Below are 19,353 nucleotides of genomic sequence, written 5' to 3'. Positions count from 1 at the left end.
TGGTATACTTCCTTTTTTTAACTGGCAATTAATCTATGCCTAAAAAAATATTTCACTATTGGTCAACCCCTTAAGCAAGAAAAAAAACCTTAAAATTGTCACGAATATCTACAATGCAGAAGAAGGAAAGATCCAGCTTCTGATCCAGGTATCTCTAAAGCCAATTCCTTTACTGTAGGGGGTCTCACTGCCAGATGCATTTTGAGGGCTACCTGCGCTCTTAGACTTGGATTGAAGGGTGAGCTGATCTTTTTCCCCTCTACAATGACCACAATTTATGCGCAGTTTGTACTCACATAATTACACTTTAACAAAAAAAATAAATAACTTTCCCATCTTGTGACCTGAAGGTGTACGATAGCCATATCCTGAGGCTACGTGGCGAGACGCAGTGCCCACAGTATGGCGACGTTACACTGCAGCACAATGCGGGCGACTGTGTTGTGACCCATGAATCGCTATACGACTGGCAGCGTCAAATTTGTTACATTTTGTGTGGCGCAGTTGTGGTAATTTACTGATCGCAACTTAACCACGTTCCCTTCCGGGACGTTGTGACACAGCCCCGTTTTTAGGGAACTTACGGAGGATGAGCCGGAGAATGATCAGAGGAGGACGAGCAGGAGAATGATCAGAGGAGGACGAGCAGGAGAATGATCACAGGAGTACGAGCAAGAGGAGGATGAGCAGAATGAATAGAGGAGTACGAGCAGGAGAATGATCAGAGGAGGACAAGCAGGAGAATGATCAGAGGAGGACGAGCAGGAGAATGATCAGAGGAGTACGAGCAGGAGAATGATCAGAGGAGGACGAGCAGGAGAATGATCAGAGGAGTACGAGAATGATCAGAGGAGTACGAGCAGGAGAATAAACACAGGAGGACGAACAGGAGAATGATCAGAGGAGTACGAGCAGGAGAATGATCAGAGGAGTACGATCAGAATGATCAGAGGAGTATGAGCAGGAGAATGAACAGAGGAGGACGAACAGGAGAATGAACAGAGGAGGACGAACAGGAGAATGATCAGAGGAGTACGAGCAGGAGAATGATCAGAGGAGGACGAACAGGAGAATGATCAGAGGAGGACGAACAGGAGAATGATCAGAGAAGTATGAGCAGGAGAATGATCAGAGGAGTACGAGCAGGAGAATGATCAGAGGAGGACGAACAAGAGAATGATCAGAGGAGGACCAGCAGGAGGATGAGCAGAGGAGGACAAGCAGGAGAATGAACAGAGGAGTACGAGCGGGAGAATGAACAGAGGATGACGAACGGGAGAATGAACAGAGTAGGAGTAGGAGAATGATCAGAGGAGGAAGAGCAGGAGGATGAGTAGAGGAGGACGAGCAGGAGAATGATCAGAGGAGTACGAGCAGGAGAATGATCAGAGGAGGACCAGCAGGAGGATGAGCAGAGGAGTACAAGCAGGAGAATGAACAGAGGAGGACAAACAGGAGAATGATCAGAGGAGTACGAGCAGGAGAATGATCAGAGGAGTACGAGCAGGAGAATGAACAGAGGAGGACGAACAGGAGAATGATCAGAGGAGTACGAGCAAGAGGAGGATGAGCAGAATGGATAGAGGAGTACGAGCAGGAGAATGATCAGAGGAGGACGAGCAGGAGAATGATCAGAGGAGGACGAGCAGGAGAATGATCAGAGGAGTACGAGGAGAATGATCAGAGGAGTACGAGCAGGAGAATAAACACAGGAGGACGAACAGGAGAATGATCAGAGGAGTACGAGCAGGAGAATGATCAGAGGAGTACGATCAGAATGATCAGAGGAGTATGAGCAGGAGAATGATCAGAGGAGTACGAGCAGGAGAATGATCAGAGGAGTACGATCAGAATGATCAGAGGAGTACGAGCAGGAGAATGAACACAGGAGGACGAACAGGAGAATGATCAGAGGAGTACGAGCAGGAGAATGATCAGAGGAGTACGATCAGAATGATCAGAGGAGTACGAGCAGGAGAATGAACAGAGGAGGACGAACAGGAGAATGAACAGAGGAGGACGAACAGGAGAATGATCAGAGGAGTACGAGCAGGAGAATGATCAGAGGAGTACGAGCAGGAGAATGATCAGAGGAGGACGAACAGGAGAATGATCAGAGAAGGACGAGCAGGAGAATGATCAGAGGAGTACGAGCATGAGAATGATCAGAGGAGTACGAGCAGGAGAATGAACAGAGGAGGACGAACAGGAGAATGATCAGAGGAGTACGATCAGGAGAATGAACAGAGGAGGACGAACAGGAGAATTATCAGAGGAGTATGAGCAGGAGAATGAACAGAGGAGGACGAACAGGAGAATGATCAGAGGAGTATGAGCAGGAGAATGATCAGAGGAGTACAAGCAGGAGAATGAACAGAGGAGGACAAACAGGAGAATGATCAGAGGAGTACGAGCAGGAGAATAATCAGAGGCGTACGAGCAGGAGAATGATCAGAGGAGTACGAGCAGGAGAATGATCAGAGGAGTACGAGCAGGAGAATGATCAGAGGAGTACGAGCAGGAGAATGATCAGAGGAGGACAAACAGGAGAATGATCAGAGGAGTACGAGCAGGAGAATGATCAGAGGAGTACGAGCAGGAGAATGAACAGAGGAGGACGAACAGGAGAATGATCAGAGGAGTACGAGCAGGAGAATGATCAGAGGAGTACGAGCAGGAGAATGAACAGAGGACAAACAGGAGAATGATCAGAGGAGTACGAGCAGGAGAATGATCAGAGGCGTACGAGCAGGAGAATAATCAGAGGCGTACGAGCAGGAGAATAATCAGAGGCGCACGAGCAAGAGAATAATCAGAGGAGTACGAGCAGGAGAATGATCAGAGGAGGACGAGTAGGAGAATGATCAGAGGAGGACGAGCGGGAGAATGATCAGAGGAGTACGAGCGGGAGAATGAACAGAGGAGTACGAGCGGGAGAATGAACAGAGGATGACGAACGGGAGAATGAACAGAGTAGGAGTAGGAGAATGTTCAGAGGAGTATGGGCAGGAGAATGAACAGAGGAGGATGGGCAGGAGAATGATCAGAGGAGTACGAGCGGGAGAATGAACAGAGGATGACGAACGGGAGAATGAACAGAGTAGGAGTAGGAGAATGATCAGAGGAGGACGAGCAGGAGAATGATCAGAGGAGTACAAGCAGGAGAATGATCAGAGGAGGACCAGCAGGAGAATGATCAGAGGAGGACAAGCAGGAGAATGAACAGAGGAGGATGAGCAGGAGGATCAGCAGAGGAGGACCGGCAGGAGAATGATCAGAGGAGGACCAGCAGGAGGATGAGCGGGAACATGACTAGAGGAGGACAAGCAGGAGAATGATCAGAGGAGGATGAGCAGGAGAATGACCAGAGGGAGGACGAGCAGGAGGATCAGCAGAGGAGGACGAGCAGGAGAATAATCAGAGGAGGACGAGCACGCAGGAGAATGATCAGAGGAGGACGAGCAGGATAATAATCAGAGGAGGACGAGCGGGAAGATGAGCAGAGGAGGACGAGCGGGAAGATGAGCAGAGGAGGACGAGCGGGAAGATGAGCAGAGGAGGACGAGCAGGAGGATCAGCAGAGGAGGACGAGCAGGAGAATAATCAGAGGAGGACGAGCACGCGGGAGAATGATCAGAGGAGGACGAGCAGGAGAATAATCAGAGGAGGACGAGCGGGAAGATGAGCAGAGGAGGACGAGCAGGAGGATCAGCAGAGGAGGACGAGCAGAGGAATGGGAGGAGATGGCACAGGAGGGAATGACTGGGAGAGCTGAGGCAGGAGAGGAATAATGGAGCCGGTCACACCCAGCCAGGGAGGGTCCCGGCAGGAAGGCAGGCACACGCCGGCAGCACTGCTCGCCATACACTGAGCACAGCGGAGCACACGGCCGCGGCAGGAGGCGCTGAGAGCACCGGGAGGCACACACCATTCCCGGCAGAGAAATCCTGGCTAGAGCCGGGAGGGAGGACGGAAGGAAGGGCCTTCCATCTCCTCTCCTCCCTCACCCCCTCCTCCCGGGGCCGCCGTCACTGAGGGACGCTTACAGGCCGCCGGGTGTCCGCGCTGTGCCCGGGAGCCGCACCGGGAGATCGGCAGGAGGATTCCGGGGCTGTGAACACACCGCTGCCGAGGTGAGAGCGGGCTGTGGGCCGGGGAGATCTGCTCCATGACAGGGGGCTGCTGGAAGGAAGGAGTGCGGAGATGTGCAGGGTGTGGGCACATGGAGGTGCATGTATGGGACTGGCCGTATTGTACAGGCACCATGATGTCATCCACGTCCAGGGAGGAAGGCTGCTACCATCGGTGCGCCCGTCACATGTGCGGCTCTGGGGTCTGCATGTTACCTGCTGCCGGGGCTGCACGGAGGTCCCGACTGGTGGTCGGCAGGGCGACACAACTTATGTAACCCCCGGGCTCTGCTGTACACACCGGGCACGGATCTCCTCCGCGGTGCCGGTCCATCCTGAGCTCACAGCAATGGCTGCCACCCTCCTGGTTGTGTGGATACCTGACAGTGGCCAGGGCTGCGGTACCTGGGTGAATACCTGACAGTGGCCAGGGCTGTGGTACCTGGGTGAATACCTGACAGTGGCCAGGGCTGTGGTACCTGGGTGGATACCTGACAGTGGCCAGGGCTGTGGTACCTGGGTGGATACCTGACAGTGGCCAGGGCTGTGGTACCTGGGTGGATACCTGACAGTGGCCAGGGCTGTGGTACCTGGGTGGATACCTGACAGTGGCCAGGGCTGTGGTACCTGGGTGGATACCTGACAGTGGCCAGGGCTGTGGTACCTGGGTGGATACCTGACAGTGGCCAGGGCTGTGGTACCTGGGTGGATACCTGACAGTGGCCAGGGCTGTGGTACCTGGGTGGATACCTGACAGTGGCCAGGGCTGCGGTACCTGGGCGGATACCTGACAGTGACCAGGGCTGTGGTGCCTGGGTGGATACCTGACAGTGGCCAGGGCTGTGGTGCCTGGGTGGATACCTGACAGTGGCCTGGGCTGTGGTACCTGGGTGGATACCTGACAGTGACCAGGGCTGTGGTACCTGGGTGGATACCTGACAGTGGCCAGGGCTGTGGTACCTGGGTGGATACCTGACAGTGGCCAGGGCTGTGGTACCTGGGTGGATACCTGACAGTGGCCAGGGCTGTGGTACCTGGGTGGATACCTGACAGTGGCCAGAGCTGTGGTACCTGGGTGGATACCTGACAGTGGCCAGGGCTGTGGTACCTGGGTGGATACCTGACAGTGGCCAGGGCTGTGGTACATGGACAGCGCTGTGCAAATTAGGCAGATATGGAAACAATGCAGCAAAGTAGGAAACTTCCAAAAGCAGACAGGTATTACTGATTTATGTCTACCCATTAGCATAATGCAAAGTGGAGGCACAAAAGAGAAATGTAAATCAGAGGAATATTTGCTGTGACCAGCTCGTGTCTTTAAAATTGCATCAGAGCCTCAGTTCCTCTTGTTCACTGGTGTTCAAAGGAAGTTGGTGGGAGGTCGCTCCAAACATCTTGGAGAACTAACCACAGATCTTCTTCTGTGGATGTCGCTTGTGCAGATTCTTCTGTCTCCTCACATAATCCCAGACTGACCTGATAATGAGGCAAAGGCCTCTCTGATGATATAGCATGGTCCATAAGTATCTGCCTGTATTTCTCAGCATTGAGGATTCCGTTAATCCTGACCAATTCCCCAACTCCATTTTCTGAAATAGCACCAGGCTTTCAGGGACCCTCCACCATGCTTCACTGTTGCCTGCAGACCCTCATTGTACCATACTCCAACCCTCCAGAACTGCATTCTGTTAGAGCCAAATATTTCACATTTTGACTCATAAATCCAGAGCATGTTCTGTCACTTAACTGCACCCCAGTTTCTATGTTTTGGTGCATTTTATGCATAGTTGAGTCACTTAGTCTTGTTTTCTTGTAGAAGATATGGCTTTTAGCTGCAATTCTTCCTGGAAGACTACTTAATGCCAGACTCCTCCGAACAGTGGGTGGTGTAACCTGGACCCAGTGGTGGCTGCCAGTTCTGAGCTGATGGCCGTGATGGACTTCTTCCGAATTCGGAGGGAAGTAAGCATGATGTGTCTTTCATCTACCCCACTTGGTCTTCCTTGGTCAACCACTGTGTCTATGGCCCTCAACGTTTCCCATTTCTTGATGTCCTTAATGCCGAGAAATACCATACATTCAGATACGTATCCAGGGAAAAGTTTGACTGGATCCAAATATATTCTGCAGCAGAACAATGAAAAACAACTATCTTCCATGTAAAGAAGAACAAGGAGTCTTGGAAGTGATGCTATGGCCCCCGTACAGCACTGATCTCATCATCCAGTCTGGGATTACATTAGGGGATAGATGAATTTGCACACGCGACATCCACAGATCTGTGGTTAGTTCTCCAAGATGTTTGGAACAACCTCCATGCCACGTTCCTTCAAAAACGGGGTACAAGTGTATCTAGAAATATTGATGCTGCTTTGAAGTCAACGGGTGGTTCCACCAAATATTCATTTCATTTGCTTTTGTTCATTCATTTTTGTATTTCGTTACTTAATAGAAATAACCTGTTGACACTTCTATTTTTGGAAGCTTTCTTACTTTGCACCGTTTTTCCACATCTGCACAGTCATGTGTGTAATCCTGACAGTAACCAGGGCTGTTGGTACATGTTTATCCTGTGGACATAAACCAGGGCTTGGCGCATCCTGGAAATCATCTGCTGGTCCGGAAGTTTTTGGATTGTTTTCCATTGGTGTTAGAGGTGCCATATTTTTGCCTTATTCCATATCACTAAAATGTTCTGTATTTTTCTTTGTGAAAATCCATCCAGTTAATCATCTGCATTGCCCGTAATAACCGCGGTTATGACTGTAGCGATAAAGACCGGTAATCCCGAAAGATCTCAAGTCCATCTAATCCATTCTCCAATCAATACTCCTTTGGTCTCTAGAATGGAGACACGCTGACGCGTTATTGTATTATTGTGTATTACTTTATTTATTGGTGTATGTAAATGTTGGCTCTCCATGATGTCTTGCCCTGGGGATACGGAGTTACAGACTGGACTGATTATACTAATGGCCATCGCCTATTCTCTTAGGGGACTCTTCCGATTCAATTTGAGCATTACCTCTGGCTCTCCAGGGCAAGCATTGGAGAACGTTTGTGGGCCTATATAAATGATGCTTCATATTCCCTAAGGAAACAAAGCAATTAGAAATACACGTCGACTTTACTTCTCTGATTCTGCACTTAGCATTTTATTGAAGCGCTCTACTTGTTGTAACATGAAGATCTGAGTAAACCTTCTTCCCTTCAGTCAAACTGGAAAGTATTAGTTTTACTTATAACTGCGGGTCATGGATCATCATGTGATTAAAGTATTAAACCAGGATGACTTCTCTCCCTTCAGTTAGTTTACAGGAGAATGAAACAATAAATGGTGATAGAGTTGCTGCTGTCCGCAGGGTTTCCGACCGCTGGAGGTCAGATGCAGGATCCTGTACAGCTTTGAGATAGGACTCGGAGACCAGTTGCTTCTCATCTATCTGCTGGATTCAATCAATCTCTCCCAGTCCTCAATTATTAATTCTCCAGTGCACTATTTGGCTCATGCGCGTGTAACGTTGATGTCAGACTGTAGGTTTGGCGTAAGCGTAGATCATTTTCTGATTTCCGAAATGCTGCAATAGTTCATGGTTTATAATGATAATTGCAGAGCCTGATATTATATTGACAGCTTACGGGCCAAAATGCCCACATTTCTTAGCTTTGGGTACGGTTACACTTAGGTTTTTCTTATGGATTGTAGTGCTGGAAACCCCCCGTCCCCCCTGTGGACCTGCACCACAAATGCCTTCACAACAGATCTGAGAACAGCTTTATTAATACCACATGCACACGTTCGTGTGTTACGGTCCTAGTATGGACAATGATGCATGAATTATCTGCAGGACTTCAACACAAACTTGGCAACCCCATGCGGTCCTATTAAAGACAATGATGCCCAAACTGTCTACGGGGCTCCTTATCTGGACTTGACAGCCCCATACAATCCTAATATGGACAGTGATGCACAGACTGTGGGACCCCTAACGAGATCTTGACAGCCTCATATGGTCCTAGTATGGACAATGATACATACTCATGACCCCAACTTGCCTGCTTCACATAGTCCTAGTATGGACAGTGATGCACTGAGTGTCCACGGGACGCCTAAGAAAACCTTAACAGCCCCATATGGTTCTAGTATGGACAGTGATGAATAGACTGCCAGTGGCAATCCTAACAAGCCCTGGTCAATGATACACAGACTGTCCGTGGGACCCCGAGCCAAACTTGACAGCCCCATACAGTCCTTGTATGGACAGTGATGCACGGACTGCCAGTGGCAATCCTAACAAGCCCTGGTCAATGATACACAGACTGTCCGTGGCACTCATGACTAGAGATGAGCAAATTTGATCGGGTCACTGCTTATTAGGCAAGCTATAGCACTTACCGAATAAGCTGCAGAGGGAACCCGGATACCTGGAGCGCGCCGGCTTATCAGCTGTTCGGCTCCACAGCTGCATGTGTCGCGGTTGTGTCACTGTCACAGCCCATGCATGGAAAGCCTGCGCGCTCCATGTAAGGCTGGTTTCACACTTGCGTTTCAAAACGCATGCGTTTAAAAAAAACCGCATGGTGAAAAAACGCATGTAAACGCGTGCAAACGCTGCGTTTTTTTGACGCATGCGTTTTTGCATGTGGTGAAAAAAATGCGTCGTTTTGACGCGTTTACATGCGTTTTTGCATGCGTTTGCGTTTTTTAAACGCATGCTGAGAAATGTGTGACAGCTGCCAATCATCAAAATAAAGTAAAAAACCCACTATAAACAAAAATAGTTAAGGTACCGTCACACAGTGGCATTTTGATCGCTACGACGGCACGATTCGTGACGTTCCAGTGATATATCCGTGACGTTCCAGCGATCTCGCTGTGTCTGACACGCTCCTGCGATCAGGGACCCCGCTGAGAATCGTACGTCGTAGCAGATCGTTTGAAACTTTCTTTCGTCGTCTAGTGTCCCGCTGTGGCGGCATCATCGCATGGTGTAACAAAGGTGGGCACGATATTGTATACGATGTGCGCATAGTAACCAACAGCTTCTACATCGCACATACGTCATGAAATTATCGCTCCAGCGTTGTACATTGCAAAGTGTGACAGCAGTCTACAACGCTGGAGCGATATTGTTACGATGCTGGAGCGTCACGGATCGTGCCGTCGTAGCGATCAAAATGCCACTGTGTGACGGTACCCTTAGGGTTAGGATCCCTTTATCACCTTTATGGTGGGGGGTGGCATATCAGTGTGTTTCCTGTTTTTTTTTTTAAATAAAAACGCATGCGTTTTTAACGCAAACAAACGCATGTGCTTAAAAACGCATGCGTTTACATAGACATCAATAGGTTTTTTTGCCGCGAAAAAACGCATGCGTTTTTTTGCGGCAAAAAAAATGCAGCAAAAATTACTACATGTTGCATTTCTGCAACACAACGCATGCAGAGAAAAAACGCATGTGTTGCAAAAACGCATCAAAACGCATGCAAAAAACGCATGCGTTTTTAATGTTAAATATAGAGAAAAAACGCATGGGTTTTTTTGCGTTTTTTACCGCAAAAACGCAAAAAAAAACAACGCAAATGTGAAACCAGCCTTACTGGGTTCCCCCTGTAGCTTATTCGGTAAGCACTATAGCTTGCTGAGTAAGCAGGGAGCCAATCAAACTCTCTCATCTCTACTCCTCTTATCTCTACTCACAACCCCATCTTGACAGCCTTGTATATTCCTAGCACGGACAGTGGTGCACGGACTGTCTGCATGACTCCTGACCTGAGCTTGACTGCCTCACAAATGCCTATGATGCTGTTAAGCTTGGTTCAGACGTCCAGCGGACAGTCCGGGCATCGCTGTCCATACTCAGACCCTGACACACGGATGTGTGGAGGCAGCATTAATGACATTTCACTAAATGGATTCCACCCAGAAACTGGTGGCACAAACTGCAAATCTTCTGACTGAAATCCAGGGCTCAGCCTCAGATTTCTGCTGTGGATTTCACAAGTACACAGTGGAATTTTCCACAGTAGAAATAGTTTGTGACCGTACCCTAGAGAGCGTTGTCCCCTAAAGTCATGAAGCGCCTTCCGTTGTGCTCTTCTATATGCCTGTGCTTCTTGAAAAGCTGATTGACATTCGATATGGCTACTGTCATAGCACGTACAAAGGTTTCCCAGACCCCTCATTGGTGAATCCGCCTAGTTGTTGCAGTAATACACCCCCCACCCTCTTTTCATTGCATAAATGGGGCTTTCAGGAGCCTGGGAAAACTGAGTCACTACTCCTGTGGAAGCTGAATTGGCAGCCATATTGGTGGTCTGCCAGGTCACCCAGAAACCAATAGGAGAACAAAACCCCACTCATTTCTGAAAGCCTAAAGAAACACTCCGGGCAAAACTGTTACACCTTGTATTGCCAAGTCCCGGACCTGAGTGCCATGACACAGGGACTGAAAGAAAACCAAAGAGAGATTCCCTGCGTCATACATCCTCTGTGGCCCCCGCACTCGTTATTGCACCGGGTGGGTGTAGCATGTGCCCACACAGTTTCTGTAGAGTGAAGTAATGGTTAAACACATCAGAGTGGTAAAACATTTGATGTAATTTCCATTTAAGTTACTGGAAAATAATTGTTTTTTTCTTTTTCATTGCAATAAAGGCTTCCTGTGTGTAAAGCTGGCTATGCCCTATATACACTACCGTTCAAAAGTTTAGGGTCACCCACACAATTTTGTGTTTTCCATGAAAACTCATACTTTTATTAATCAAATGAGTTGACAAATGAATTTAAGGGTATGTGCACACATTCAGGTTTTTTCGCGATAAAAACGCATTAAAAACGCAGACATATGCATCCTATCATTTAGAATGCATTCTGCAATTTTTGTGCACATGATGCATTTTTTTCCGCGAAAAAAAGCATCGCGGTAAAAAAAGCAGCATGTTCATTAATTTTACGGATTTTTCACATTTTTTCCCGCTATTTAATGCATTGGGAAAAAAGGCGAAAAAAACGCATGCGGATTTCTGGCAGAAATGTCCGGTTTTTGTCAGGAAATTTCTGCAAGAAATCCTGACGTGTGCACATACCCTGAAAGTCCAGACATTGGCAAGATTCGAAAAAAAGATTTTTATTTGAAATAATAATTTTCTCCTTCAAACTTTGCTTTCGTCAAAGAATGCTCCCTTTGCAGCAATTACAGCATTGCAGACCTTTGGCATTCTAGCAGTTAATTTGCTGAGGTAATCTGGAGAAATATCACCCCAAGCTTCCAGAAGCCCCTCCCACTAGTTGGTTTGGCTTGATGGGCACTTTTAGCGTACCATACGGTCAAGCTGCTTCCACAACAGCTCAATGGGGTTGAGATCTGGTGACTGCACTGGCCACTCCATTACAGATAGAATACCAGCTGCCTGCTGCTTCCCTAAATAGTTGTTGCATAATTTGGAGGTGTGCTTTGGGTCATTGTTCTGTTGTAGGGTCATTGTCCTGTTGTAGGATGAAATTGGCTCCAATCAAGCGCTGTCCACAGGGTATGCCATGGCGTTGCAAAATGGAGTGATAGCCTTCCTTATTCAAAATCCATTTTACCTTGTACAAATCTCCCACTTTACCAGCACCAAAGTAACCCCAGACTATCACATTACCTCCACCATGCTTGACAGATGGCGTCAGGGACTCTTTCAGCATATTTTCAGTTGTTCTGCATTTCACAAATGTTCTTCTGTGTGACCCAACCACCTCAAACTTGGATTCGTCTGTCCATAACACTATTTTCCAATCTTCCTGTCCAATGTCTGTGTTCTTTTGCCCATATTAATCTTTTCCTTTTATTAGCCAGTTTCAGATATGGCTTTTTCTTTGCCACTCTGCCCTGAAGGCCAGCATCCTGGAGTCGCCTCTTCACTGTGTTTTGTGTGTACTATTTAATGAAGCTGCCAGTTGAGGACCTGTAAGGCGTCGATTTCTCAAACTACATACTCTAATGTACTTGACTTGTTGCTCAGTTGTGCAGCAGGGCCTCCCACTTCTCTTTCTACTCTGGTTAGAGCCTGTTTGTGCTCTTCTCTGAAGGGAGTAGTACACACCGTTGTAGGAAATCTTCAGTTTCTTGGCAATTTCTTGCATTGAATAGCTTTCATTTCTAAGAACAAGAATAAACTGTCGAGTTTCACATGAAAGTTCTTTTTTTCTGCCCATATTGAGAGTTTAATGGAACCAACAAATGTAATGCCCCAGATTCTCAACTAGCTCAAAGGAAGGTCAGGTTTATAGGTTCTCTAATCAGCCAAACTGTTTTCAGCTGTGCTAACATACTTGCAGAAGGGTTTTCAAGGGTATTTTAACCATCCATTAGCCTTGTTACACAGTTAGCAAACACAAAGTACCATAGAAACACTGGAATGATGGTTGTTGGAAAGGGGCCTCTATACACCTATGAAGATATTGCATTACAAACCAGACGTTTGCAGCTAGAATAGTCATTTACCACATTAACAATGTATAGAGTGTATTTCTGAATCATTTAATGTTAGCTTCATTGGAAAAAACTGTGCTTTTCTTTAGAAAATAAGGAAATTTCTAAGTGACCCTAAACTTTTGAACTGTAGTGTACATGTCAGCAAATGCTCATATTCCCACATGAACTGTACCCCAAAGTCAAGGAAAATTTGTCCTGGTTTGCCCCCAAAGATGAGCCCTAGGGAAGTGACTGATTCCCTAATATTACAGATATATGGTCCGATAGCGCATGTTTGTGCATTGGTCTTATCTGTGAGAAGTTCCAGTGAATGTCCCATCATCTGCTTTCCACAAGTCTACATTCATAAATGACTGCATATATATGACATGACAGTGTCCTTCATATATTTGTTCTTAAGGGTACCGTCAGATGGCCGTTTAAATCGAGCGGGCTCAGAGCGCAGTGCACGGACTGACCGGCAGCTCTCCCGACCTGAGCATGAGAGCTCCTGTATGTATGTCCATGTAGCTCTCACCTTGGGTCGGGAGAGCCTCCGGCCAGTCCGTGCATTGTGCTCCAATCCTGCTCCGATTTATATGTCCGTCTGACTGCGCCTTAAGGCCTCTATACGTATTGACAGGATCGGCAGACAGTCTGATGTGTATCGGGGGACTCTGGACTCCCCTCCGACAGATGAGCAGTATTCGTTACGTCGGATTTCTGACCACTGTTTTCTGAGAGATAAGCCACTGCCAATGGAGTTTAAATACAAGAGGTCTCAACTCAGCCAAGTGTCTCTGCGCGTGGGGGACACGGGAGACATAGCACTCAGCCAAATGATCGTTCCATTATGGGTATCTATTGTGTATGGGTGGGCTTTAACCCCTTCCCGACCCATGACGCCACGTAGGCGTCATGAAAGTCGGTGCCAATCCGACCCATGATGCCTATGTGGCGTCATGGAAAGATCGCGTCCCTGCAGATCGGGTGAAAGGGTTAACTCCCATTTCACCCGATCTGCAGGGACAGGGGGAGTGGTAGTTTAGCCCAGGGGAGGTGGCTTCACCCCCCCGTGGCTACGATCGCTCTGATTGGCTGTTGAAAGTGAAACTGCCAATCAGAGCGATTTGTAATATTTCACCTATTAAAACTGGTGAAATATTACAATCCAGCCATGGCCGATGCTGCAATATCATCGGCCATGGCTGGAAACACTAATGTGCCAAGTAAACCTATGGAAAACCAAATCCGCTGTGCCCATGGTGCGGAAAATACCGCGCGGAAACGCTGCGTTGTATTTTCCGCAGCATGTCAATTCTTTGTGCGGATTCCGCAGCGTTTTACACCTCTTCCTCAATAGGAATCCGCAGGTGAAATCCGCACAAAAAACACTGGAAATCCGCGGTAAATCCACAGGTAAAACGCAGTGCCTTTTACCCACGGATTTTTCAAAAATGGTGCAGAAAAATCTCACACGAATCCGCAACGTGGGCACATAGCCTTAGGGTTAAGGTTGGAATTAGGGTTGTGGTTAGGGTTGTGATTAGGGTTATGGCTACAGTTGGGATTAGGGTTAGGGGTGTGTTGGGGTTAGTGTTGGAGGTAGAATTGAGGGGTTTCCACTGTTTAGGCACATCAGGGGTCTCCAAACGCAACATGGCGCCACCATTGATTCCAGCCAATCTTGTATTCAAAAAGTCAAATGGTGCTCCCTCACTTCCGAGCCCTGACGTGTGCCCAAACAGTGGTTTACCCCCACATATGGGGTACCAGCATACTCAGGATAAACTGCACAACAATTACTGGGGTCCAAATTCTCCTGTTACCCTTGTGAAAATAAAATAATGCTTGCTAAAACATCATTTTTGAGGAAAGAAAAATGATTTTTTATTTTCACGGCTCTGCGTTGTAAACGTCTGTGAAGCACTTGGGGGTTCAAAGTGCTCACCACATATCTATCTGCAAATGCAATGTGACGCCTGCAGAGCATTCCATCAAAGTCTGCATTTCAAAACGTCACTACTTCACTTCCGAGCCCCGGCATGTGCCCAAACAGTGGTTTACCCCCACATATGGGGTATCAGCGTACTCAGGAGAAACTGGACAACAACTTCTGGGGTCAAATTTCTCCTGTTACCCTTGGGAAAATAAAAAATTGCAGGCTAAAAGATCATTTTTGAGAAAATATTTTTTTATTTTATTTTCATGGCTCTGCGTTATAAACTTCTGTGAAGCACTTGGGGGTTCAAAGTCCCCACCACACATCTAAATTAGTTCCTTTGGGGGTCTTGTTTCCAAAATGGGGTCATTTGTGGGGGATCTCCAATGTTTAGGCACACAGGGGCTCTCCAAACGTGACATGGTGTCCGCTAATGATTGGAGCTAATTTTCCATTTAAAAAGCCAAATGGCGTGCCTTCCCTTCCGAGCCCTGCCGTGCGCCCAAACAGTGGTTTACCCCCACATATGGGGTATCAGCGTACTCAGGACAAACTGGACAACAACATTTGGGGTCCAATTTCTCCTATTACCCTTGGCAAAATAGGAAATTCCAGGCTAAAAAATCATTTTTGAGGAAAGAAAAATTATTTTTTATTTTCATGGCTCTGCGTTATAAACTTCTGTGAAGCACCTGGGGGTTTAAAGTGCTCAATATGCATCTAGATAAGTTCCTTGGGGGGTCTAGTTTCCAAAATGGGGTCACTTGTGGGGGAGCTCCAATGTTTAGGCACACAGGGGCTCTGCAAAGGCGACATGGTGTCCGCTAACAATTGGAGCTAATTTTCCATTCAAAAAGTCAAATGGCGCTCCTTCCCTTCCGAGCTTTACCATGTGCCCAAACAGTGGTTTACCCCTACATGTGAGGTATCAGTGTACTCAGGAGAAATTGCCCAACAAATTTTAGGATCCATTTTATCCTGTTGCCCATGTGAAAATGAAAAAATTGAGGCTAAAAGAATTTTTTTGTGAAAAAAAAGTACTTTTTCATTTTTACGGATCAATTTGTGAAGCACCTGAGGGTTTAAAGTGCTCACTAGGCATCTAGATAAGTTCCTTGGGGCGTCTAGTTTCCAAAATGGGGTCACTTGTGGGGGAGCTCCAATTTTTAGGCACGCGGGGGGCTCTCCAAACATGACATGGTGTCCGCTAAAGAGTGGAGCCAATTTTTCATTCAAAAAGTCAAATGGCGCTCCTTCCTTTCCAAGCCCTGCCGTGCGCCCAAACGGTGGTTTACCCCCACATATGAGGTATCAGCGTACTCAGGACAAATTGGACAACAACTTTCGTGGTTCAGTTTCTCCTTTTACCATTGGGAAAATAAAAAAATAGTTGCTAAAATATAATTTTTGTGACTAAAAAGTTAAATGTTAATTTTTTCTTTCCATGTTGCTTCTGCTGCTGTGAAGTACCTGAAGGGTTAATAAACTTCTTGAATGTGGTTTTGAGTACCTTGAGGTGAGCATTTTTTAGAATGGTGTCACTTTTGGGTATTTTCAGCCATATAGACCCCTCAAACTGACTTCAAATGTGAGGTGGTCCCTAAAAAAATGGTTTTGTAAATTTCGTTGTAAAAATGAGAAATCGCTGGTCATATTTTAACCCTTATAACTTCCTAGCAAAAAAAAATTTTGTTTCCAAAATTGTGCTGATGTAAAGTATACATGTGGGAAATGTTATTTATTAACTATTTTGTGTCACATAACTCTCTAGTTTAACAGAATAAAAATTAAAAATGTGAAAATTGTGAAATTTTCAAAATTTTCGCCAAATTTCCGTTTTTATCACAAATAAACGCAGAATTTATTGACCTAAATTTACCACTAACATGAAGCCCAATATGTCACGAAAAAATAATCTCAGAACCGCTAGGATCCGTTGAAGCGTTCCTGAGTTATTACCTCATAAAGGGACACTGGTCAGAATTGCAAAAAACGGCAAGGTCTTTAAGGTGAAAATAGGCTGGGTCATGAAGGGGTTAAGGTCAATAGCTCTACAGGTTACACAGGCTTTTAATACTGATCCTAGCCTTAAGGTACCGTCACACTCAGCGACGCTGCAGCGATATAGTCAACGAGCCGATCGTTGCAGCGTCGCTGTTTAGGTCGCTGTAGAGACGTCAAACACAGCAGCTCCAGAACGATGCAGGAGTGATCCAGTGACGTAACGGCGACTCACTTATCGTTGTAGCTGGTTGTTAGCTCCATGTAAAACGTTGCTGGCATCGTTGCTTTTGCTGTCAAACACGACGATACACGTCGACCTGACGACCAAATAAAGTTCTGGACTTCTAGCTCCGACCAGCGATGGCACAGCAGGATCCAGATAGCTGCTGTGTGTCAAACACAACGAGATCGCTATCCAGGACGCTGCAACGTCACAGATCGTTGTCGTTCTCGTTGTAAAGTTGCTGAGTGTGAAGGTACCTTTAGGATCAGCCATCAGTATTAGGCTATATTCACACTTTGCGGTTTTTACCGCGGAACCGCCGCGATTTTGATGCTGCGGGTCCGCAGCAGTTTCCATAGCGTTTACAGTAACATGTAAACCCTATGGAAACCGCAAACCGCTGTGCACATGCTGCGGGAAAAACCGCGCGGGAACGCAGCGGTTTACAACCCGCAGCATGTCACTTCTTTGTGCAGAATCGTTGCGATTCTGCACCCATAGGAATACATTGAACCGCTTACTTCCCGCATGGGGCTGTGCCCACGTTGCGGGAAGTAAGCGGATAATGTGCGGTTCCTACCCGGGGTGGAGGAGAGGAGACTCTCCTCCAGGCCCTGGGAACCATATTTGGGGTTAAAAAATAAAAAATCATGTTATACTCACCCTCTGAAGTCTTCAGCGCTGCACGCGGCCGTCCGGTCAGAGTTGCTGTGCGACCAGGACCTGCGGTGACGTCGCGGTCACATGACCGTGACGTCACGAAGGGTCCTTCTCGCACAGCATCTTTGGAACCGGACCGCCGGGTACAGCGTCGAGGAGATTGGGACGTCAGAGGGTGAGTATAACCAATTTTTATTATTTTTAACATTACTATTGATACTGCATATTGCTGCATATGCAGCATCAATAGTATAGGCGGAAACCCGCAGCGGAAAACGCGGAACAAACCGCGATAAATCTGCAGGGAGAACCGCAGTTGTTTTGCCCTGCAGATTTATCAAATCCGCTGCAGGAGAACCCGCAGAAGGACAACGCAAAGTGTGAACATAGCCTCAGATCACTGGGGCATAGGACTCGAATGGGACAATGATGCAATACCACAGCTAAATGTACCGCTGGCAGCCTGATGTACACGTCACACCGCTGATCACTGGGGATGACGAGAATCTGCCCCCACTGAGCGAATATTGAGACGGTCCTCAGGAGAGGCCATCAGATCTAAAAGGCTTTGTCTCTACACATTAAACGTACGTCTGCCAAACACCATTTTCAGCAGAACCATCTGATGTCAGTGAGACCTCCCAACTCCCCGATGGATGATATCGGGGTAAGGATGGATCAAGCCTGTTGCATTTCAATACCCGATCCTTCTGGAGTGTTTGGCAGTGGCTTTCTTCCCTATCTCTATGTAGAACACAAGCACACTCAGCGGGGTCCTATCTGATGAAGGCGACTGTCACCAGGTTATTCTAGGGACACGGACTGTGTAATGCTGGGCCACAACCTGGGCTACTTGCTGTAGTTTTGATAAAATGATTTCATCTGCTGCAGCTCTTGAATCTTCTGAATGACTAGCTCCTTCTCTGTAGCCTTCAATATTCCGGAGTATCGCCTATCAATGCACCTCTCCCCAAACCATCCTCCCACTACTGCTGATGGGCAGCTTCCTCCTATGCACAGCGGTGCAGGGACGATGGGGCTGAGCCATCGAGAGAACTAGCAGAGCTGCAGTGGGTTTACCAAAACTTCAGCAAGTCACCTGTCGCTGAAATCGAGGTCTTTTCTCAATTTTATGATATCTTCATAATTTGAAACAAAAAAACTATTACAGTTTCGCTTTAAAGGTAAATGGACGGTGTGTTATCTAGTGTAGACACCCATGGTCTGCAGAAGGCTGCTCCATGTGTCCGGTTTCTGTCCGTCCTGGCGTTCAGTTGTCCTCCAATAACTTGTTCAGGATTTGTGTGGTTTGATTCAATGGCTTCTGGACTCATTGATAGGGCTGCCATAGACAGTAGCCAGAAGCCTACAGTGCTAGTCCTGAAGTGTCTGTAAGGCAACGAAGTGTATACACATCATTATATATCAGGTGGTAAAGGAATGGGCACATGTGACTCCAGCCTGTGCCGGTCACGTTTTCACATGGATATCACCCTACCGCAGTGTCATCGGTGTGTATTACGCACTGACGGAAGGACGCAGACACAATGGAGTCAATGGCTGGAGCTTGCTATGAATGGGTGAGCCCGTAATGCAGTGTGCAGAATTAGATTATGCCTCTATGAAAGCTTCCTATTGTCGTCAGGTTTTTATGACTTTGACTTAACCCGATTATAGTATTTTCAGCTCCTCCGCGCCTCCTGATGTAGTAGGGGCCCTTGTTTGGGCCTCCAGTTTGTGCGCTCTGTTTTCTACAGAGAATGCTAATAAGTCCATCTTTTGTATGGCCACTCTCTAGCACTTCCTGGCCGCTCGGCCTTTGATGTGTCTGTAAAGGCTTTGTTCTCTGTGTAGCATCTGAATTTCACAACTAATATAAATGGCAACATCCATCCGTTAACCTCGCAGATTTACTACAACCGCGGGTCACCGAAC

General features: G+C 47.2%; 1 protein-coding gene across 3 annotated transcripts in view; it reads left to right on the top strand.

The window, feature by feature from the left end:
* Positions 1 to 3,677: 3,677 nt before the first annotated feature.
* RAPH1 (Ras association (RalGDS/AF-6) and pleckstrin homology domains 1) overlaps positions 3,678 to 19,353 on the top strand; it is a 191,589-nt gene continuing 175,913 nt past the window's right edge. Inside the window, exon 1 of one of the 3 annotated variants that reach the window (XM_069733659.1) lies at positions 3,678 to 4,133. The gene's annotated coding sequence lies outside the window, so the exon portion shown is untranslated. The remainder of the gene's footprint in view (positions 4,134 to 19,353) is intronic. The other 2 variants (XM_069733660.1, XM_069733661.1) reach the window with 2 other exon arrangements.

This window comes from Ranitomeya imitator, chromosome 7 (assembly GCF_032444005.1).
Source record: "Ranitomeya imitator isolate aRanImi1 chromosome 7, aRanImi1.pri, whole genome shotgun sequence".
Classification (NCBI taxonomy): domain Eukaryota; kingdom Metazoa; phylum Chordata; class Amphibia; order Anura; family Dendrobatidae; genus Ranitomeya; species Ranitomeya imitator.
Note: the sequence above shows the minus strand (reverse complement) of the source record. Positions and strands in the feature narration are given on the sequence as shown.